Below are 24,449 nucleotides of genomic sequence, written 5' to 3'. Positions count from 1 at the left end.
GGAAGTGATCGTGCCCCTGTACTCGGTGCTGGTGAGGCCGCACCTTGAATAGTGTGTTCAGTTTTGGGCCCCTCACTACAAGAGAGATGTTGCGTTGCTAGAACATGTCCAGAGGAGAGCAACCAAGCTGGTGAGGGGTCTGGACCACAAGTCATACGAGGAGCGGCTGAGGGAACTGGGGTTGTTTAGCCTGGAGAAGAGGAGGCTGAGGGGAGACCTGATCGCCCTCTACAACTGCCTGAAAGGAGGCTGTAGGGAGGTGGGGGTCGGCCTCTTCTCCCTGGTAACAGATGATAGGACGAGGGGGAATGGTTTGAAGCTGTGCCAGGGCAGTTTAAGGCTAGACATTAGGAAAAACTTCTTCACTGAAAGGGTTGTCAGGCTCTGGAATGGGCTGCCCAGGGAGGTGGTAGAGTCCTCATCCCTGGAGGTATTTAAAAGAAGGATAGATGAGGTGCTTAGGGACATGGTTTAGAGGTGGGATGGCAGGGTTAGGTTAAAGGTTGGACTCAATGATCTTAAAGGTCTTTTCCAACCAAAGTGATTCTATGACATTAATTTTAGACATTTCTAAATTCAGCAGCAGAGGGAGAAGAGGGTCTGACTAAAGAGGCATAGGTATGGTCTACCAACCTCCATCTGCCTAGTGATTTCATGTAAAAGCACAAGTATCATAGGAGAGGTTTTCAGTGATTTGTGTGAGTGATGATAATCCAGTACATGGCATATCTTGAAGTTCGGATGACTCCACTGAGCTACCACTTGAGTAGCCTGAGTAGCCTGCGAGTGAAATGGGATGGGTGCTTTGACTTTGTACCAGGGTTGTTGCACTGTGCCTGGTGCACCTGAAACTTAGTGCTGTGACCCTGTCCTGTGTTTCTGTACAGGAGATGCTGGTGAGACATCCACAAGATGAAACAGATTTTGTATGGCACATGGAAACTCTTCCCGATAGTCTTTTCTTTGGGGTAAGATGATCTGGAGAAAGAGAATATAAGGTATTGCCAACTTTTTCTGGCTACATGGGAGCATTTCTGTGGATAATTTTTGGGTTGTCATTCCCAAGCTCGGGCTTTCCCAGACTTCGGAGGTTAGCTGTGTATAAAAATTCAGCTCTATCTCCAAATAAGAATATGGAACAAAAGCAAAAAAAGTGAATGAATTGACTGTCTCTGGGTTCAACGAGCTTTGAATCAAGACCTGACAGACCTAGCTTGAAGTACTAAGTAACCTTGACTTTGGGGGTGTTTGAAATTTTAGTACCAGGGCATATTTGCGTAGATACATTTATGTGATGTGTTATATGCTTAATACAAAAAATGAAACAGCTTGATATGCCATAGTTTTAACTGGTGTGTTTTGTATATATTTCTGGCACACAACTATATATTAGAAAACTAAAAATAAGAAGTAGAAAGAAAAGGAAATTTAAGATACAGTTTGCAATTTTTCCTAAAATTAACCTCATTGTGCTAATGACAAATACTGCAAAACAATGGATTTAAAGTTTGAAATATTTTTATCAAGATTAGGGAAAGGCATGGATATTAAGGGAAAATACTTAGTGAAAATGGATGTAGTTTACTTATGCAAGGCATAAAATGTAATAGCGGCTTATAGTTATGGATATAAAAGCAACAGAGCCTGTGTGCAAATTAAATTCCTCTGCTCATGTTTTGGGATATGTGGGACTATGGGAGAAACAGGTCATGGGCGGCTTGATATTGAGAAGAGAGAGGATCCTGTGAAGTGCCTTGTGCAAGAGGCTCTCGCTGCCGAGTGCCGTCCTGATGTCCTGGTGGGGCTGGGGTAGTTCTTGCAGCCCTTGAGCGCTGCAGTCAGCAGCCATTCCTCTGTAGGGGCACATCCTCGCCTGAGTCAGTACTTGTGTCTCAGTAGGACATAGAGGACACTGCTAATGTGGGTAACATTTTTCAGAAAAGGTATTAAAAAGCTTCTTCACAATTACTGGTTTTAAGTGTTCTGTAATCATTTCTCTGGCAGTAGAGTTCATTTACTTCGAGTTGCCCTAATCCCAGTTCCACCTGGGATCCTTCTGTTTACCTAATTCCCTCTGAACTTGCAGGTTGATGTGGTATTTTCCTCACTTTCCTGCTCTAATCTGTTGGGTCATGTTGCTGCACACCATTACACATATATTGCTCTCCACTGCAAAGAGGTTGCGTTTCATGAGTTGACGCTTAATTAGAGTTTACCAAAATGTTTTTTCAGTTTTGGAAAGCAAAGTGCTAAGTTATTACTATAATAGTATTTACTATTTAATTACATTTCAGTAATGTCTATAATGTTTTGGGTACATTTTAGACGCTCACCTTCTTGGGAATGAAATCCCTGTAGCTTTCAATGTGATTTAGATCCTTGGTAGGTTAATAGTTCTAGATGCAAGTCCCAGTCCTTTCCACCTTATTACACATTGATCCAGCCCACCCTGTAGGTGTTTATTAAGCCACAGAATACCCTAGAGAAGTAGAGAACTCCCCTCAAGACATCAGATGAAAGCCTGAAATGTAGGCACAAGTTTTGTGATTTGTTCAAATTTGTCCAGCAATTCAGCAGCAGAGGTGGAAGCAGAACCCAGGTGTTACAGCCTGGCTCTTCCTGCATGTCTGCACAGAGAGGGCTGGAGTGTCCTAGAGCAGCACAGAGGTTTTCAGCCTGGCACCCATGGGTGACTTTTAAGAGATTCACCACAGGTAACTAAAAAAAGCCAGTGTGGTCACACAAATGCAACGGGCAATGTGTGCCTGCCCTGACAATGATTAATGTTCACAAGGTTAGAAACTATTTGGAATAAATGAGTTATTAAACTAGCTCCTTTGGATACTGGTAGTACTCTATTCATAGTGGCATGGAGCTTAATACAAAAAGATAGCTGTGGTATACCTATGCTAGCCTGCTTCACCCATGTGCCACCAGGGCAGACATGGCTCAGCTAAGACTAGAACATGAAGTGCATGGCAAATACTAGGCAAAATTGTCACCGTGGAATACTGTGGCTTTTGATAAAGCAAGTTTTGAAAGCTGAATTCCTGGATAAAGGAAAAATCTTTTCAAGTGTTTTTGATAAGAACCACATCATGAAATCTGGGTGGAAGTTAGTCACATCCTCACCTGATAAGGAAGTTTTCTTCGGCAAATGAGTTGTGAAAGCCTGCTTGCAATTAGATGGAACAACTCCAGGTTCTACAAATACCTTTTCTGGGCCCTGATTTGTTGTTACTAGATTTGATCAACGCCCCTCTGAGCACAGCAGCCAGGTAGGGATCAGATCCAAAGCACATGCTGAGGGCTTTTAGCTCTGGATAGCATCAGGAGGATTGGACCAAGATACTTCTGAGAAAGGGCTTGATATCCAGATAGTAGAGGTCATAAAAGCTGCATGAAGGGAAAGAAGCCAGAGGACTGAGCTGGCTTGCAAGTGAGTTTCCATGGTCAGGGCATTTTATTTAAAAAGCAATTACAAAACTTGTTACAAATGCTGAGGGACCTAGGAAGGGATTAAGCAATCTTGTTAGTTGTATGAACCCTTTTATGACAGCAAATCTACCATAAGCTAATAAGGCTTGTGCGACCGTAATATCTGAGCAGAGTGCAGAGTGACTCTTCCCCTGCAAACAATGATAGGAAAAATGTTGCTTGGCTTTGAAGAGAGGCCCATTGTGTTCAGTCAGATGCAAAGGCATCTTGTTTAGATTCTCGAAGGAAGAGTCTCAGGCTGGGAGGCTGGCCGGGAATCTGGGCAAAAAACAGTGGGGGAGGAGGCTGAGGATCCAGACCAGGGCAAAACATCATTAATGGTGAAAGCAGTAAAAGGAAGGTGGCAAGGGAGGAAAGGGACCTAAAGATAGTTATATTCTCAGGAATATATTCATGGAAGTGCGTGTATGCCATGTGCATGCATGTGCTATGCTTGAAATTGAAAGTAGCGTATTTCTGTTGTAATTACTGAAAGGTAGGTATCTAAATCTCCTTAGTTTCAAAAACTACGCATATATATCTTGTGTGCTTATACGCATGATTAAATTTGTCTTTCCTCCCCTGTGTACATGGTTTTCCTTGGTAATAGGCCATGACACTACCATAATTTATGTTAAATCTCTCTTTTACAGTTGCTCATCATTTTCCAAAATGCTGTATTTGTTTTTAGTTTTTCCACAATTGATCTTGGCTAACAAGGGAACATTTTAGAAACTTGCAAAGTACACCACAGGACTGTATGTGTATTTTTATCTCTACGTATGTCTTTTCATCGATCTACACGTTTATATTTCTTTCTTTATGGGGATGGAGAGGAGAATGGAGACAAATAAATAAAAAGAAACATGACATTGCTAATATAAATGACCAGGCCATTGCTTCAGTGTCAGAATGCAATTAGATCTGACCTGGGACTGGAATTCACTTCTCAGCAGGCCTGCTTAATGATTAGTTTTATTGTTTCTTCATCACCCCTACTGGGGGGTTCATTTTTACTGGTAATGGAAAAAGACTGTTGCCCCTGGATAAAAAGCTGGTCATGAAAGACAAAGGGCTGATTGAGGACTGCTAGGCTTTTCAGCCCGCATACCACCTCTTCTTTTGCTGTCCTGGCTGACAGCAGGAAAAACAGTGAAAGGGGTCAAATCTTAAAGGGCCTTCAGGGTAAGGAGCATCGCGCTGCACACAGAAGTTAGCTGGAGAGGCTTTTGTAGCTTAGAGACGTTCTGACCACTGTTGTAAGACAAGTCGAATGAGAATGTTTGCAGCAAGATATTGCAGGTACCAGACTTTGCTGGTTTGATTAGTATTGAGTCTGAGACAGTAAGCATGGTTAGCAATATAACTGTGGTTTGCAAACACCTGCTCACACTCCCAATCCCAGCATGCAGGTACAAGTACACTTCGAGCAACAGCTAGAAATTTCCCAACAGCTGCAACAGGTAAAGACTAGTTTAAATCCTTGGCAAAAATTGTGTGCCGGCTGCTACCTGTTCGGAAGTGTTTCCAAAGGGGTTTATTATAAGCCCTGGCATAAATAAGAATACAAATAGTTCCTGTTTGTTTGCTTTAGTTCACTTGGTGCATGAAACATGTAGTGTGACTCACAGAGTTGTTGGGTGAGTCTGAAGTAGGATTACAGACGTGCTATCTGATATGGTGAGATGTAACAGGTGTCTGTGAAGGCAGTTTCTCCATCTGGAAACAGCACTTCGGGGAATTTAGGCTGCTGGTGGAGTAAAGGCTGGTTGGTTTACACTAGTGATGATAGGTGAGCTACCAGAGGACTGGAACTGGTGGTTTCTTCAGCTGAGCATCTATAGGCTGAGGTGTGTATTGAAACCACAGTAACCAAGTGTCTGACTCTGCAAAAACTTGACTGGAAGCTTCATGAGAACAGATATGAAGCTGAGGCAGTCTTGCCAAAGAGCAATGACACTGCTTCCTCCCCACACCAGTTCAGCCAGACAGAAAGAAAAATAAAACAAAGCTTTTTTAAAAATCTTGATACTGTAAGACTACCCACTGCTGTAAATCAGCAATTATTCAAGGACTTCAGCACAACTACACTGATCACATCAATTGTGGATCTGGCCTTTAATGTTTAATATCGTAATAAATCACTTAATAATGAATATTCATTTTTTATAATAGAATCTACAACAGAGCAAGTCAAAAGGGAGTTAAAATTACATGGTATGAGTGTAAAGAAAAAGTGGTCAGCTGTGACCCTCAGGCTTGCTCTCTGAAATGAACTGGAAATAACAATGGCCTTTAAGTTTGACAAAATTCTGAGATGAATCGGAAACATAACATCTGAAATCCGAACAAGCCAGGGACACACTAGCATCTGCAGTGTGTGTATTCACCTAAGAGTTGGGTCCTCAGAAAAACATGCTCTCACGATCTATTCCAAGTGGGTAATTATGCCCCAAATGTTCCTAATTTGTATAGATAGTTACTCAGCTCTTATAGATAATTATCATCGTGTCAGTTAGGGCCCAAACTATGCACGCACTGGCACATCCACATCACTTGGTATCCCTAGGCTGTGTGAAATTCACTTCTTCAAGCCTGCCTACAAGTTTCAAACAATCAGATTTGGAGTGAAACAGCTGGGAGGGCTGGCAGGAGCTGGAGATCGGTGTTAAGTCTTGTAGCAAATTCCTGACAGCCCTTCTGCGGTTTCTTCTGTGTCCTGCAGGCAGCACCACAGCCACTGTGGTGGCTCCTCTGAGCAAGGCGTTGGAGCAAATGAGGCCCCACAAGGCAGGACAGAGTAGGGCATCCCTCTTACCTTCCTTTCCTTTCGGGGGGGGTGGGGCCACTGTGGTGGCTCCTCTGAGCAAGGCGTTGGAGCAAATGAGGCCCCACAAGGCAGGACAGAGTAGGGCATCCCTCTTACCTTCCTTTCCTTTCGGTGGGGGGTGGGGTGGGGGGGTGGGCTTTAGGAGGATCTCTGCACTATTCCCTCCACGTCGTCTGCCGGAGAGCCTGAACTGTCACTCCTTGATTTTGATTTGGAGGTTGCCCAGGAAGAATGGAGAGCACATGTGCTTCTTGAGTGGATTGTGCAAGGCTTAGAGCCAAATGCTGTTGGCACAGAGATTTCACAAGACATCCGTGCAGAGCCATGGCCAAAGAGACTTCTCTTGACATTTCCCTCTTTTGCAAAGCTGGCATATCAGGATTTTGGTAGCATAAGCTAGACTTCCTGTGAGCTGCCTGGCTGCAAAGCAGCCAGGGTATGCTGGAAGGCTGTTTCCCTTGTCCAGTGCTTTGTGGGACTTCCAGAGGCAAGGTTTTCGCTCCCAATCCCCTGTGCATATGCACACATAACACTCTGAGTTAGTTTTCCATTGTTCTCCCTCTCCATCTGGGCTTTGCGATGTGCATGAGTGTTGGTGAGTCCTCCTGATCCCATCTAGCTCTGTAGGCTCCCTTCAGGGAGAGAACATCCAAGCCTTTGAGAATACAGTAAGGAAACAAGGTAGAAAACTGTAGGCCCTGCTTTTGTAACCCAGTACAGAGTCTTCAGGAAAGGACAGCCCTTTTCCACGCTGGCATTAAGGCACATTAAGCCTATGGAGTCAGGTATTGCCTCCTCCCTCCTACGTGAGCTGCCTGGTAGGGGCATCATTAGGCTGGGGTGGGAGTCTGGAAGGTGATTGACTCATACTTTCCCTTGGCTCACATTTTCCCTTCATGGTCCCTGGGTCCCCTGTGCTACAGGGCTAGTGTGTAGTGCTGCGAGTCAGGTAGTGCTGTGTGTTAGTGTTGTGAGGTAGCCATGGTGCAGATGGGATGGGGATAGTGCAGAGGGGTTATCGGGGTTTTGTGGGACTGATGTTGTGCTGTAGGTGATTGTGCAATGGTGTGCTCCACCATTGCCGGGCTGACCTAACAGGACATGTTTTATATAGCTGAAGAAACGAAGGACAGTCTCCAACGGTATTTATACTTTTATGTCAAACAGAGTCTGGTGTATAAGTAGGAAATAGTGCTAAATATGTTTTTTTGACCAACCTCACAGAAAAAAAAAATATCTGTGGAATAACTGGTGGTTCAGCTCTAGTCTTCAGCATCTTAAATGACAGAAGTCTCATCCTGCCTCTGTCTGCAACAGCTAATTTCCTGGGGTCCTGGCTTCCTGGGGATGAAGAGAGGTAGTAGCAGAGGAAGAGCTATGGATGTCACCAGAGTGGAAGGAAAAAGCTGTTGTTTTGCAGATCTCTAGGCTGGTGAATGCATCTAGTCCTGGCCTTACACAAAAGGATGGAGACTGTGTGTAAGTGAAGTGGTGCCTGTCTTCTCATTTGGCTGAATTACACCCTAAAGTCATTTATAACAAAGGGCAAAAGGTGTATTGTTAGTAATTGTTATGTTAAGGAGCGAACCTAACTTGCTGTTTTAGCATCCATTTCCTCTTATAAAAGAGAGGAGAAAATGACAGTGGAGGGTGGGGGAGACTTGGCAGGGAGCAGTGTAGATGGTAGGAGCATTTCAGAATCATTTCAGCCAGATTTCTGCTGGGTTTGGTGGCTGCATTGTCTCATCTCTTTTTTCTTAATTGGAGTGGCAGGCCCAGCACGCCCAGCAGAGACACCACATTAATTCACCATGGACCACAGTGTCAAGCTCAGGGATGGAGAACAGTGAGGCCTCTATGGAGTATTTGCTGAAAAGCGTGATGGGAGCTGAAGCAGAACCATAGAGGATGTTAGGAAATATTCAAATACAAGATCAAAGTGGGTGACTTTAATTCCTAAACCTGGTTAAAGTAGTTGCTGCTTGGTCACTTAATCTTGCATTTTATGATTATTGGTGGCTTGTCATCTAGGTTCCCTTCCTCTTGTTCTTGCACAGCCTGCACTGTCAGAATTTTTGAGCCCGGACTGATGAAAATTACTTTTGTCTCCGCAACCCTGAAGATCACATGAAGGTAACTCTGCCTGAGTGGCAACTTCCTTCATGGCGCTGATGGCATTTCTGAGTTTATGGGCACACATGCTGCTTTTATGAGACCCTGCAAAAACCAGATGGGGTTGCTGGTGATTCAGAATGTCAGTGTCATGCTGGCCTGCCATGTAAATCTCTTCTTGACGTACTTGAGGACCGTCATACTAATAAAACAAGAGGATGCTAATAATGTGCCTGTTCCAGTGCCTTTTCATCAGGAAGTGTCAGTCAGAAAGCAAGGCAAATGTGAAGGGGCGCTTACTGCTCCAGAACAGTTTGTCTGTAACTGTTGCATTGTTAATTAATGCTATGTCTGATGAGCTCAGCAATCTTCTCACCAGATGGGAAACCATCAGTCTGAGTGCACTAGACTGTACACCAAAAAGTGGTGATTCATAAGGATGAGTCGGGAAACCCTCACACTGTATAGCCAGCTGTCTAGAGCGAGCCAGGAGGGAGCACTGAAGTTTAGGTAGGATGTGCCTGAAGTCATAGCCATTGCCAAACCTCAGCAGGGTTTGCGGGAAGATTCCTCTATCTAGCCATGATCCAGAGCCCACTTCTTTGAAGTGTGCAAAAGCAAGCAGTCAACTACTCTTCCACAGTGTGACCAGCAGGAAAGCTTGCAGGTTAGAGTGCTTATCTGGATGGGGGAGATGCTGGGTCTGTCTTCTTCTTAGTCTGTGTCAAGGGGGAAGGAGGAATTGAATCCCCTTCTTAAGCTCTCTCCCAAAAATGTTGTCCTACCAGGTGTGAGACAGGATGACCTGGAGTAGTTTCTTTTTGTGCCACTGTCAGCTGTTTGCAAGGACTATGAGATTCATTGAACCAGAGTGGAAAAAAGCAGTGCGACTCTGTTGCTTAGTGCTTAGGGTGCTCTGTTGGGAGGGAGGAATCCTGCTTTCAGGCCCACGTCTGTATATTATTAACCTGGTGTTGAATGAGAAGTGCAAACATGTCAATGGCACAAATTCCTCTTCCTGCTCCATTTAAACAGGGTGTCCACAACTAGTTTTTTGTGGAGACCTCAGTTTATCAGTGTGTGCTGAGGTTGTTCTGAAAGCACCTGTTGAATTTGTCTCCTTGAGGGGTGCAAACTGAGATATACCCTTTTCTAAAAAATGACTGTATTCAGGAGTAAAGGTGTTTATCAGCCCAGATTCTGGCAATCTTGCACTTTTGTAGAAGTATACATCTCCTGAACCCTTTCTTACTTCATGTCAAGTAAGAAGGGTTCCAGTGACTTTCGCCATCCTCAAGTTTAGGCAGGGCTTTTTGTCACTGTTTTGGATTTAGACGCCTCATATCCACCTACCTCTGACTGCAAGAACCTGTGCCCTCAGGCTTATTTGTACAGCCTTCTGCATAAATTGATTGCAGTTTAGTAGTTCCTTGGCCTTAGAGAGTTTTGTTGCTACTTGCTATTTGTAGCAGTATTTTCTATATCCCATTAGGAATCTTTGATTTCTTGGCTGTTTGCATTTGACTGAGAGAAGCAAACTGAGGGAAGAAACACTCATCCAAGGTGTAGTGTATTTATTTCCTAAAACATTTTTTCCATGAAAATAAGGCTGTGAAGTGTATGCATGTTTGAGTTAGCTACAAACCCAGAAATACTCCAGAAACAGCTCTCTGAATTGTTATGTGAACTTCTAACATCAGCTAAAATCAGCCATCAACTGTTTAAAATCCTGTATTTTGAATTTTAAGAAAAGTACTCTGTCAGTTTTGGGTTGTGTAGTTAAGGCTGTATTTTCTCAAAAATCAAAAGAGCTTCCTGCCCTTACTTAGAATATGGACATAACCCTGCAAAAAACGGTCTTTCACTTTTTCCTGATACTGGTAGAACTTTTATATTCTTATTTTTTTTTTATATGCTCAGTTAAAATAATAAAAAGCCCCCACCCACGAGGTTAAATGATCCATACACAGAAATGTGAATAAAATGTTCTAAATTACTCTTATTTTCCAAAAATCATGTAATTCATTGACTGACTCATGTTTTATAGCAGCTTAGGCACTGCAGGCTGATGGCTGTCAGGTGTCGGTAAGCTGGCAGCTTAAAAGTTGTCTCTTTAAGTAGTCCCAATCAAATGAATTGCTCACTGTGAGCAAGGGTGGATTCTGGCCCCGTGTTTGCTGAGACACTCTTGGTTGAGGCTCTTATGATACTGGTGTCTGGCTCTGCCTCCTGTGGTACATTTTTCCCTGCCATGGGCTGGAAAAAGTGGTTAGAGGTAAGACTAAGAGGGGGTTCCAGAGAGTCAGTGAGTCTGAGGCCTTATCTAAACAAAAGTTGTACCAATTTAACTGAACTTATTTAGAAAGAGAGGTTGCTGAATTAATGCCACCCCCTTTTTTTTTTTCTAGAACGAAGTCTGGGGAGAAACATTATTCATGCCAGTACAATTTATGCTGTTTCTAATGGCTTTATTTTCCCCTTTGTACTGTCAACAGCACTTGTTTTGTAACTCTTCTGTGCATATTCCAGCATATTCCTGGACGGTAAACCAGAAACTGGGTCCCTTGCTGCTCTTGCTTCTTCATTTCTTCCTTCATACGTTATTTCCTAACCCTTCTAGTGATAGTCTGAATATTTAGCACGACTCTGTTAGTGTTCACTCATAAGGACCAGTTAGCATATTCTCCGATAGGCTTGGTTAGACAGAAGTTTCAGTTAATTTCTCTTGATTTGTTGTGCAGTGTAGTGTATTAAGTGAGGAAAGGGAGACACTTTGCAGCTGTAGAAGGATTCTACCAAACTTAAAACTTGCCACATCAAATGGCAAAATAGCTGGTTTTTACACAGAATTTTCCCTCATATCCAGATATTGGCTCATGACTGACGGTAGGAAAAGCCTTGTCATATATTGCAGACAATTTGTGGCAATATATTCCATGTAAATCAAGAGGTATAAGGAGGGACCCACATGAATATTCCTGACACCTCCAGAAAGACTTGGTGATAAGTGCTAGTAGAGATGTGCCTGAGAAGCGTCCCTTGTGAGAAGGCTCGTGTGTTAAACCACATGACTTCCAGGTCTCAAAGAAGGTGTGGCTTCAAAATGGAGAAATCACAGCAGCGAGCTGGAAGAATGACTTTTTCCCCCTTTGTAATAATAAAGTCAGAGCTGTTATTACATTTGGCCCGGGGAGTGGATTGGAAGTGTTTCTCAGAAGGGAAGTGCTTCCAGCTCCATGTCTCTTTCAAGAGCTCCATTCCCATGTACTTGCTGGAAACCTTTCAGGAAACCACATTCCCTTTCCCGTCCCTGTTCAGCAATGCGATCCTCCCCAGCCAGAGCGGCTCACAGACCGCCTCATCGGACGGGCCTGGGAAAGGAATGTGACAACGAGGGGGCAAAAGTGCTGGCACTTGCAATCCCACCCTATGCTGCCTTTCAGAAGAAACCTCTTGCCCCCATGCATACACCCCCCCGCCCCCAAGTGAAAGGGTTTTCTACATCCATAAGCATGTTTAGAAAGATCTGCAGTCTCTAATTTTCCAGTGTGTGGTGAGGGAAGAATGTGATTTTAGCTGGAAGCAGTCACATGGCCAGATCCTCTGCCTTGTGCGAATCTGCCCGATGCTCCTGAGGTCACATTGTGCTGTGGTCATTTACACTGGCCCACTATCTTGCTCCCCGAGTTGCCCTAAATGATAGCTGGTGTCTGACAGTACCCGCATGCGACTGAAACACCGCCGCTATGGAGAGGAAATGCCCTGAAACGTTGCGCTAGTGCCATTTTCCAGACAATCAACAATTCAAAAAGACAGTAGGTGAAGAAATGCTGTTTATATTACAATTTTCAATAAATAAGATAAAGGGGGCAGGAATAAGAGAAGGGATCAAGGAACTGTTAATGACTTAGAGGACAGAATCGTATTAGAGACAGAAATGTAAACTTGTTTTGCTATTGCTAAAAGCCCATGAGATACACATTTCATTCTGCAGAGAAATGTTCGGATCAGTACTTTTTTCTGTCATAGCAGCAGGCAATTGAGCTTGGATCCCAGCCAGCCTTTTTTATCCTCTCTTTAAACTAAACAATTAATTAAAAGAGAACACAAGGCAGGATAATTTAGCCAGCTCTGTTAGTTTAGACAGAATGGGTTATTGGGCAACGCCATCGCGGCACACAGCAATCACTGTTAGCTTCTGTGCCACAGGAACGGTTAAGCCTTCCAAGATGAATCTCCAGCCATTGCTGTTAGGATGGTCATGCTGTTTTCTTATTCTTTATTTTTATGCTGTTTTATTTGCTCATCATTTTTACTGCTTGTATTGTGTGGTGCAAGGGTGGTAATGATTAGATAGTGATTCTCAAAACAACAGTTTCTCTTGAGGCAGACATTTACCCACCCTGAGACAATTGCTCTCCAAAACTGAAGGAAAAGAATATGGGAGGGGAGGCTTACAGCCACTGAAGTCAAAGAAAAGTCTCTCATTGACCTCAGAGGGCAGGAACACTGGGAGACACATAGCTATTCTTCCCATGTTTTGAAAGACTTAAGAATCTGAGGCTTGGAAAAATTAGGATAGGTAGGTGTCCTTGGGAAACTATTTGGAAGCTGCAGGTGCACAGTAGCTCTAAAAATGACAATGCTTACTTAGGCATGAGAAATGGCTTCAGGGAACATGGTTTCAATGGAGGAGCTTAATATTTTTTTTTGTCTAAGTGGTTTAGACTGTGGACATTATGGTTAAGTGGGCAAGGGTTGGGAAACTGAATTTCATTCTAGCTCCTGATGCTCATTTAATGTGTCCCCTTGCAGTAGCTGTTAACCCTGTTGCACTTATAACTCATCTGTAAACTGGGAATAACAGTGTTGCCTACTTAAGTTTTGAAGCCTGACTAAATTATGTTTGTAAGAAACTATGTGAGGCCAAAGTCATTCTGGGGCTAATCAGTTGCAGAGATGGAGCTAGCGCACAGGACTGTCTATAACTTGACACCATATACATTTCCTTTACAGAAGTGGTTCCCAACCTTCACTGGCCCATGGGAAGCCCAGTGAGCAAGTAATGTGCTGCATATAACATATGCTTTACTCTTTTTCAGTGGCCTCCATTTTAACTCTTTAATTTCTAGCAGCCACCAGCAACAGAGAGAATTTTAGCAGCCGAAGGGAGGACTGCTGCTTCACCTGGATTTTTGAAGCATAAATGTTATCCCACTTTGTGTGAATTCATGAAGTCATTAAATAGAGGTTAGGATTTATTTTTTTGTGTGTGTGTGCTCCCGTGGGAATAAATTTTGCACCAGAGACCCTTTAGGAAAAAATGAAGGATTTCTCTTTGTGTTTGTGTAAAACATTGTTTAAAATATCTCATGGCTTTCTGTGTGAAAAAAAAGTGTCATCACCTTCACTTCATTCCATTAATTCAACTTGTTTTCAGCTTCAGCTGTGCAGTATTTATCACCCTCTATTGTCATATATTACACAGCTGCATAATGGCAAGTTTTTTTAAAAAAAATCCAAAACAATAAAAGCCAAACCCAGTCCAGAAGTGAAGCTCCTGGTAGGTGGGAACAGTGTAATGAGTAAAATGTCATTAAGAAGAAAGTGTTGGCTGAAGGATTGTAATGTCAAAGTTACATGTTTATTTACAAGATTTCAAAGATTAAAATCAGAGGAAAAGTTTGAAATGTTCAAAGTCTGAAGCTTCAGTAATATTTATTTCCCACTAGCAGTCATGAAACTGAATTATGTAGTTGTTTTGTATTAAAGCAGCGAAGTCAGAAAGCTTGAAGTGAATAGAAGACCAGGGATTTTCTGCCCCTGGATCATGGTGTGGTCCATCTGAAAGGTTGCTGAACCTATAGATATGAATCCTATAACCTTTTTGCTGCTTTGCCATTCACACACTGCCTTCACTTAAGGTAATATGTGAAATACTTACAATGTCCTTCAATTTAAATCACTTGAAATTATCAACCATCTCAGATGGCCTTGGCCATAACTGCTACCTTCCTTTTCACAAAACCATCACAATAATAATGTGCAGCAGTCAGAATGGTAAAGTGATCTGAAACCTTCTGGAAAGAATGCACTGCACAGGTAGTCACAAGTAAGTAAGTGGCCACACTGAGGCCAGTGGGTCTGCTCCAAAGCAGTGTCAGCACTGCAGCCACCGCTCCTCTCCTGGTACCAGGGGCACAATCTGCTGCCCAAAGGAAGGGGACCCCCACCTGGGACTTGCATGTGTTTGGGCAATTTCTCAACTATGAGCATTTTGGAAGCCTGAAATATTCTGGGTCCGTGGGCCAAAACTGTTCAGCAAGACAATCAAAAGTTGGTGCCTGTTAGTCCTGTCCCATTCCATGTGTTCTTCTGAAGATGCAGAACCTCTCAGTATGGCAGGCTAATACCATATCATGTGCAGCATAATCTACAGGGAGAGGGAATTCTCAAACAGTATTTGCCATGAAAATGGATTCATATTCATTATTTTAAATGGTTAAAATATCCTTGTAGGAATAAGCTGCAAAGTCAGTGCATCTGTCTCAGGAGTAAAGCAATATGCCACCACCCATACAGCAGTGAGACATAAATAATCACGCTACAAGTCATGTATTCTATTAAAAAGTTTGATATCACCCATTTCAAGCTGAAGAGAAGTAATCTGTAAAAAATAGGCTTCATAGGCATCTGACGCAAAGTAAGATCTCTGCATTTTATTCCTTTTACATTAACCAATTAGTTGATTCAACCACTTTAGCAGAAACAGTGTTTAAATCACATTTGATTATGACTTGCAAACTTGCCTCCTGACTCAGTGTGTACAGAATCTGCATTGCCGTGTGTTTGTTTTTAAATTTAATTTTTTGTGATTTTCATTTTGTGATGCTGACCCTTAATAGCCTGCACATGAGCAAAGACAGGTTCATATTTTAGTGTCAGCAGTTGTGTATTGCATGTAACATTCAAACAAGCTCAGCATTCCTTTACTTTAGAGGTGAGCCTCCAGATTTCTCCATCTCCCATTCTCATTAAAATAAAATCCCTGAAATTTGTGTTCTGCTGCTGCCTTCTAGTACGAGGAAGCAGTGCGGTGGATGACGCGTGGACTGGCCTCCAGGGGACCTGAGTACTATTCCCAACTCTGCCATTTTCTGGGTAATATCCTACAATGCATTTAACATTTTTGTGTCTCAGTTTCTCCAACTGTGAAAATGAGGCTAGTGGGCCAGGATTTCTCACTGAAATCAATGATAGGTTCCTATTGAGTTCGGTGGCACTTCAGTGCTTTGAGATCTCTGGGGGAAAAAAGCTGATATTGTTGTTTTTAACACATTTGCCTTGGTTGTCATTCACTAGTTCTACCTCACAGGAACATGATTCAAACTTATTCTTAGCATCCTCCTTTGCCATTATGAAACGTAACCTCCTATACAAAGGGTTATCAGCATTTAAAAATATCTTAGTTCTGCTCAATTCTCTCCTAATGTTTTGTAAATATTTTTTCCCCTTAAATTTCTACAGTATAATGAAAACATACTTCCTTACTTCCATGTAATGTAATACAAATGGAAGGGACAAGACAGTATTATCCAAAAATTCTCAGCTTATGAAATAATATGTATTAGCTGACATGCCCCAGAGAGATATGACTGACCAGCTGCTCTGGGTGAAATAAATAAATAGAAAAATCCTTTATTAATGATGTACTTTGCAGTAGACCGTATCTGGGGAATTCTGTAGAAATGGACTCTTTCTCATCCCTTCCCTATAAATGAAATAAGGAACAGACTGAGTTCCTAGAGGTTTGGTAGGCACATATACAGTATACAAATAAAGGATGGTCATATTCAGGGAAGATTTTAGCTTTAGTAACCACTACATCTTGCTTTTTTTTTTTTTTTGGCTTCCTTTAGTTAGCTAAAGACTGTGGGTGAGACCTTCCAAATATAGACAACGGAAATTCTGACCAAAAAATACACACATTCTCAGGGGTGGATTAAGGCAGGATTCAAGGATCTGGGCCTTGGGTTTGGAGGGGGCCTGTATAACCACAATGTTTGGATTGAAGTAGCTGGGCAGCTTGGGCTCTAGTGTTAGACACGGCTGTGGAGGTGGGAGGTAGAGCTGACAGGCTATGGAGGCGGTTGAGTCATGGGAAATTTTGCTGTACATTTGAATGGATTTGGTTAGTTTATTGTACTGCTCTGGCTTGCCTGAGGCATGCCTGTTGGCTTGACTCCAGGTCTTCTTTAGTCTTACTCTGCTCCAGCAGTGGGTCACTTTACCCCACAAATTGTAAACTTGCAGAGAATGCACTTATTCGGTTTCTGATGTGAGATGGAAGACCAGTTAGCCATGAAAACAGATGAACTTCTGTGTACTAGTATAAACTCATTGAATAATTTAGGTTGGAGGTGATCTTTGGAGATCCTCTAGTGCAATTGCCCGCTCCAAGCATTTCTAACTTCAAAGTTGGAGCATACTGCTCAGGACCTTTCCTGTCAAGTACTGGATGTTTCTAAGGGTGGAGATTCCATGGCCTCTCTGGGCAGCCTTTTCCAGCTTTTGGCCAATCTCATTGTGGGTTTTCTTTTTTTTTTTTAATCTCTTGCATGTAGCTGGAATTTACCTTGCTGTGGCATGCATTCATTGCTACTTAACCTTTTAACTTAACTTCCAAGAACCATCTGTCTGTGACCACCCATTAGGTAGGTGGCAATGGTGGTGAGACCCTCTCCTTCAGCTCTCCCTTTTCCAGGCCAAACTAACCCAACTCACTCAGCTGTCCTCTCAAGTCACATACTCCAGCCCTTTGTCTGCCTTGGTGGCCCTCAGCTTTACTTACCCCAGCTTGTCAGTGTCCCAGAATTGGATGCAGTGCTCCAGATGTGGTCTCACAAGTGCTGAATAGAGGGGAGTAATCACTTCCTTGGCTTGCTGGCGATTTTCTTAATAAAACAGCCCAGTATGAGGTTAGCTTTTAACACTGCAAAGGCACACTGCTGACTCATGTTCAGTTTGTCCTCTGGAGCCCCAGGTCCTTTTTGCAAAGCTGCTTTCTAATCAGTTGGCCTCTAGACTATCCCAGATGCAGGACTTAGTGTTTGCCTTTGTGGAACAGCATGAACTCGTGTACTTTTAGGTACAGATGCTCATTTTGCACACACAATGCATAACTGCAAATACAATTACCTGTGTGTACATGTATCCGCCAGGTTCATAGACATATTTTGCTACTTTCTGTTGACAGTCTCATTGTTTCCAGAGAACAATAAAATGGTAAAATTCCTAAATTTTATACATATATATATAAGTATATATATATATATGCAGGGAGATTTCTCTGGATGTGTTTAGAACACTTGTAATGATAAACTTCTCTGTTAGGTAGGGTTCTGTTTTGTTTTTCACTTGCTCTCTTTGACTTTTCCCATCCTTAGATAAGGGCAGTGAGAACCACATGAGGTATATTGGCATAATCAGTAACACAGACTTGTCTGGACCTCAGGAGATAAGTCTGCACTGTATCAGCAGACGGCACCTAAGAATGCTTTTCAAAGAAAAAAAGTTTCCTCTATCTTTCAAAGGGAGCTTCGTTCTGTTGTCTTTATTGGAGGTCAGATTGCTGATTGGCCTCCTCCAGAGCTAGAGAAATTCCTCTGAAGACCCCTTAAATTGCATTTCAATTATACAGGAGGCTGCACTGGCAGGACCACTTAATTTCCAAGCCACCCCATGGCTTCTCAGAGGTGATGTAGTTTTGGAAGCCCCATTGCAGGTAAAAAGAAAACCCTCTTCTGGCAGTCTCCAACAGAAAATGTGCCTGGAAAGGCATATCTAATTGATTTAGAGAGAACCAAGTGCTCTCTGTAAATAATGTTTGCACGGTGTAAATGTCTCACAAATTAGGCATCCAGAGGAATGTGTTAATCAGCAAGAACTTACAGGGCAACATCAATCTTTAGTGGCCAGTAAATACAGAAGACAAAACAGTCAGAATAATTTGATTTTACAAATTTTTCAAAATTATATTTCACAATTTGCGGAACAAAGTAAGCATTCTCATTTTCAGGTGTGCTAGTGGATGCTAAGAGTTTGAAAATCAGCTGATATAACAGGGGTCTAAGTAAGATCTTTTGAGCTTAGCCTGCTTTAAAAAAAACGAAGCAGCTACTAAGATAGAATGAGATGGATTGAAAATACTCCAGGATTATTCAAATGCCAGACCCCAGTCTGGGTTCAGGCCATGTGTAAGTTTTGTTTGGTCTTTCCCAGGTCCATGAGAGATGAATTCCCTAGCATTCTTGTGGGAGACCCTGTATTTCATACCCTTTTGTCATTCTTTCAGAGATCTGGAGTATGTCCAGTATTTCCTGCAGCAAAAACCTTGGTAAAAATCACTCAGAGAACCCCAGTAAAGGGAATTGCATTTTGATAAAAATTAATTGAGAACTCTTGTTCCAGTGATTTAATAAAAGCAACAGGTTATATCTTTATTGATTCTGGCTTATTTCCTCTTCATAAAATAGAACTTTTTGCTGCCTTTGATAATAAAACATTTACCAGACTCTTACTATTGTTATTGGTGTGTATAACAGTGCAAGAATTAAAAGTTCTGGGCAAAAAAGTTGAGGGAAAGATGAGTGGAAGTTAACCTTTTTAAAGTGTAATTAATATATACGAAAACACAAAATGTTTGTTTTTCAGTTTCCTATCACATTTTCCATCTGGTCTCTGCAAAGCTTTAAACTTCCACTTCCTCTGTGCAGTTTTGCAATATTCCTATTCACAGGAAGAAAGAGGAAGAGCTTTATGAGGGATATGTTAGAAATAGACTGTATGTAGGTGTTGAGACAAAATAGCTGGCCTCAAATCTGGTCTGGTAGAAACTGAAGACTCTTCAATGGAAGTGTGAAATTCAGCTTGTTTGTGATCTGGTGCTTCATTCTGTGGCATTGGTTATTTTTTTTTTGTACAAAGTACCGTTATTTTTTTCTGGTGCTTTTCATCTGTGATCTCAAAGTATGTTTTTAAGCAATAATGGAGGTCTTTACAGTTTTTAGGCTTGATAACTGTAAATATACTCTGTGTCTGAGAAGTGCACCTGTGACAAAGGCCAGGAACTGGTAGCAGGCTTCACTGATGTACTGAGCCAGGTCCCTTTATTCCCAGTCCAACACACTATCAGTATGTTGCTTCCCAGTGAAAATGAGTGCTTCATAAACAGAATGAATAACAGCAAAGCTCTCAACAGCCTGAGAAAATAAGAATGAAGTGATCGATTATAGCTTTGAGTCTTCATTGCAAAGACATTAGTCATAGGACTCGTGAATGCGACAAGAACATAGAGGACCCGGTGGACTGCATTGTTCTGCTCAGATTTCCCTCAACAACAACAGGAACCCCACATCCCAGTAAGGAGAGGGCCTATTACTCACATAGTTTTGTAACAGCAACACTGAGGTTATTACAATGTACGCGTTATGTAGCAAGACCGTAGAAGCCTACATAGAGCCATTTTTTTCTTTTTTTTTTTTTTTTACTATTTTTCTTTCAGCACTGAATCCAGCTAGAGCCTTCTAGTGTGAAATTTGAGAGGAGAGCCAAGCTTCCTCTCCTCTAAACATTCCAAAAGATTGATGAGCTCAAAATCTGCATCAGAATCAACATCCAAGTTTTGCAAATGGCATCTGTCTTACTAATTAGCTGATCCAAACCTCCAGATCTCAAACTACAAATATAAATATTTCATGACTTTAATCCATCTTCAGTCCAGCTACAGGATGCTTATTCTGTTACTCACTTCTTACAAATTTCACTTCTTACTAATTTTACTTTTCAGAAAAAAATAAATTAATTGTCATAAAAGCGGACTGGTTGAAGTTATTTAATTTTTTTCCTGAAAGCTTGAAACCATCCATTCACAAAACTTTCCTCCCCCTTGTGCTGTCTCCTGCCTCCCCTTTCCCCAGCCCACAGGTAAAACAAAACAACCTTGCAAGATGAGCCTTACAAAGTCTATGAACGCAAGCTTGTAAATCTGGCGCGTGAACAAGCTCTATTATTTTTAACCGCTTTTGTGTAAGACAAGAGGCTATGTAAAGAACAGGATGTTTTGAACATTGAACTCTGGTGCATTACCTAATACTGCTGCTACAGATTTGATGTAATTTCTCTGCAGGTGTCAAAGGCATCATAAAGAGCATGTTTCTGGGATGTTAAACATTTGGCATATATAATCCCGGTGGATTTACTGATAGTTCTTTTATGAACAGAAATATCAAGTTCGCAGTTTACGTTACAGACAATTCCAATTACGATACAGCCTGTTCTTGCGGTCCTTCTAGATTTTATTTTTAAATTACTGTAGACAGGATACTTAACAAACTTCCATTAACCTCCACTTTTTTAGGAGATGCATGAAGTGAGCCACCTTTGTCTTCCCTGGAAGACAGGACTGTTGCATCTTCCTTAAGGAGGGAAGGACAATTGCATCCCTACCTACTCTGCAGGATTGCTCTGCAGCCAGGTTCCTTCCTTAAGGAGGGAAGGATAATTGCATCCCGCTGTAGTCTGCAGGATTGCTCTGCAGCCAGGTTCTTGGTTGCTCATCTTGTCTCCGTCCCTGGGGGAATTTCGCTGATACAGAAAGTAATCCTTCCAAATAATGCAGGTGTCAGAGGTCTGTGTAAGAGGGAGGCTTGGCAGAATCTTTTGTGGAAATTTACACAACATCTGCCCACACAATGGCTGGACAGTACTGTCCTTCCTTCAGTTGTCAGGTGCATTGGAATGTGTAGAGAAGAAAAACCAAAGAATAAAGTCGATCCAAGATTTTAATGCACGTTTAAAAGGTGGTTACAGTTGGATATACAAAGCATCATTTCTTTTGCAGGCAATTTCTCTTGAGCTGTTAGTACCTGCTGGCTTGCAAGAGGGCACATTGCATTAATTGAGCCATCGAAGAAAGAGGATATTATCATATTTTAGTGAGATTATCAGTGGATTTTGTCTTTTTTTTTAACTTTTGTAAGGGAAATCGCCCTTTCTGACCATATGCCTGATAAACCTGAGGTTAAGTGGATGCACTTAACACATACATGTAAACAAGACTTTACGTTGTAAAAACATGGCTAAAACTAAAGTGGAAGAGCACTGTTGCTGTGAGTTAGGAGCATGATACTGAGAGGGGCTGCTCTGAAGAGGGACTGCACTATTTGCTCTGCTGTTCCTATCTCTCTCTGTGATTCATTTTCAACACCCTCTTCATGTTTCACTCATTTGGTGTCCTGGCTTCTCAATACATTCCTCCATGGTCACTTAGCATTGTCTGATATCATCTTACCATCATACACGGTTCTTTACAGACAACTATTATCAGCTTTATGCTCACTTATTCTCGAATTAGTGCCATTATTGTGGTGGATGAGCTAAGAACTGTGCTGCTCTTGGTGTCCTCGAAGTATCGCATTTCCCCTGGGCCACTCATTCAACATTGGGTGGGAAAAGTCACATTCCTCACTAAACTCAGCTACTGTCTAATGAGACCCGTATGTGTTGCCTTTCTGCAGGGAAATGCCAGCCCTCGAAAACACCTGTTCGATCACCCAGTTCGCATTTCCGTCAGCGTAAAGGGAAGCCCCTGTTGTACATTTAGCAGTGCTTTGGCCAGCCTAATTTTAAACAGTCAGCCCTTGTGGTAATTTTGATCCTAATCTTGCCATCCTGATTCGATACACTTGTTTTATGTCCATTTTGTCCAGCTGTAAATGACTGTACAAGGCCGAGAGCAATGGCAAGAAGCCTCTGTGGAGAATAGCTGTGGCATGGGCTGGACACTGAGATGCGAGGAAGAAGAGGGAGGCAGCGTGCCTCCTTCTGGCTGACATAGAAGAGCTTGCAATGTGACACATATTCTTTATGTGTGGACTCGTCCTGTTTGGCAGATGCATGCTGGGGGCTTGTTGAGCTTCTCCATTGCCCTGCATCTGAGGTAATGATCTCAGTGCCTCCAGTGTTTGGAAACCCAGTACGAAATTTATGCACAAGAACGATCACATTTATTTTGATTGTTTCATGGTATGTGGTTACATATGTTCTTCGCAGTCAGAATCGGAGCACCTTGTACCTGGCAGGACTGATTTAACCTAGAGGGAAGAGAGCTTACTATCCTGTCAGTGGGGTGCTAAGGCAAATCAAGTCCTGTATACAACTATTTGTTGTATTGCCAAGTCTTATGGCTTTATTTCAAATCTAATGATATTTGATGTTTTTAAGTTTTCGTTCCTTAAATCAGGGGATGCCGCAAGAACCTGAGAATTCCTTTTTAAAAAGTAGCTTTCGTACTCTTACAGTGTGTTAGGAAGATTTGAAAACTCACAGATTAGGAGACAAGAAAGGATGCTGCATATACCCTTTGGAAAAATCTTACGACTTTTTTTCCTGCAGCCTCATGATTTTTTTCAGCTTTGAGTTGCAATTTTTGAAAATTCGGAACAGCTGACAGTACTTCTGTCCATTTAAGGTGCTGCCATTTACCCCAGATGGTACCCAAAGGATAGCCTCCCTGGCAAAGGCGAGTCTTTAGAATGCATAGCTCATCTTTTATAGCGCACAGCACAATGGGACTGGGAGCCTTTGTTGAGAATTTCAGGCACAACCACAATAAAAATAATAAATAAATGAGGCATCTCATTCTACCCAGAGATGCTGTATAGAGCTGCTGTTAAAGTGCACATTTGCAAATAAAAGCAGCCTAAATTTAACTATGACTCAATTACACTAAATCTGACCCATTTTTGTTCTGTGTTTCAATTTAACACTTATTTACATTCTTAGACTTGGCGCTGTTGGAAGGGAAGGGAGGGGGAGCAAGCGTTTTGGTCCTCAGAATTGCTATAAAAAAATGGTGATTAGGAAAACACAGCTATAGTCAGCCTGAAGCTGGGTAGCTCATTTGAACCCACTATAAAAGAAAAGATCGTTTTCTCATCCTATTAAAACTCAGTTAGCAATGGCTGCGTAGGCGGCAGGAGATCAGAAATAAGCGTCCAACTTGGAGTTTGTACAACTGGGGTCGGGTCCAAAGCAAACTGCCTGATTAGCGAAACAATTTGTATTTTACAATGACAGCAAATAGGTAAATCTTGTGAGCGTCAGGAAATCCTGGAGGATTTTGAATGGGAGCACTGACTGCTTTGCAGGTTGCAGTTTGATTAGAAGGCGTCATTGCCTCCCCTTTTTCATACTCATGTTGCAGGGACATAAACGAGAGGGACTCAATTTGCTAAGGGTATTTATTTCTCTGTCTCTGTCTCTGTGTCTCTCTCGCTCTCTTGTTTTTACAATCTACATGTAATGACTAATTGGCTGTGTTTTCCCAGCTATTTTATGTTTCTCTTGCCCTGGTTACAAGCCGTACTAAACCAGTATATCCACGGGGACCTATAGGCAGCCAGCGCTGCCAAATGATACGCAGCATTCCCCTTTCTCTCTAAGTGTAAAACATTTACAAGTAAATTTACAAACGCATTAAGAACATTTCCCCCGTTGGCCGTTAGTGTTTATTTTTTCCCCTTCTCCTCCCGGGAGCGGACACCTTCCAGCCCCTCACCTTTCACACACTGCTCTCCCGTTATTTGCCTCCTTCCCTCCCCGTCGCCCCCTTCCCTCCTCTCCCTCCTCCTCCTCCTCCTCCTCCTCCTTTTCCAGTTCAGCGGCGCAAATTTCTGTTTGTGCCAGTGGGGCGGCCTGGCGAGACCGCAATTGCTCTACCCCACAGATTGACGAGCCCTCAGATGCCGATTTACTGTACATGGCAGCCACGCTGGAGCCGAGGCACATCTGGAGTGGAGTAAGCTTACTCAGAAACAGCGGCCAGCTCCAGCCGGAGCCAGCGGAGCTGAGCACGGCGCTGAAAGGCAGCCCTCCTGCCTTGCCTTCCCTTCCCTCCTCCCCGGGTACATTTCCTAATGTAAACAGAGGCCGGGGTGGCGGAGGGGGGGAAGGACACAGTAACTCTTTG

The sequence above is a fragment of the Egretta garzetta genome, unplaced genomic scaffold (genome assembly GCF_000687185.1).
Source record: "Egretta garzetta isolate BGI_Z169 unplaced genomic scaffold, ASM68718v1 scaffold36, whole genome shotgun sequence".
Classification (NCBI taxonomy): Eukaryota; Metazoa; Chordata; class Aves; order Pelecaniformes; family Ardeidae; genus Egretta; species Egretta garzetta.
This window is presented reverse-complemented; position numbering follows the sequence as displayed.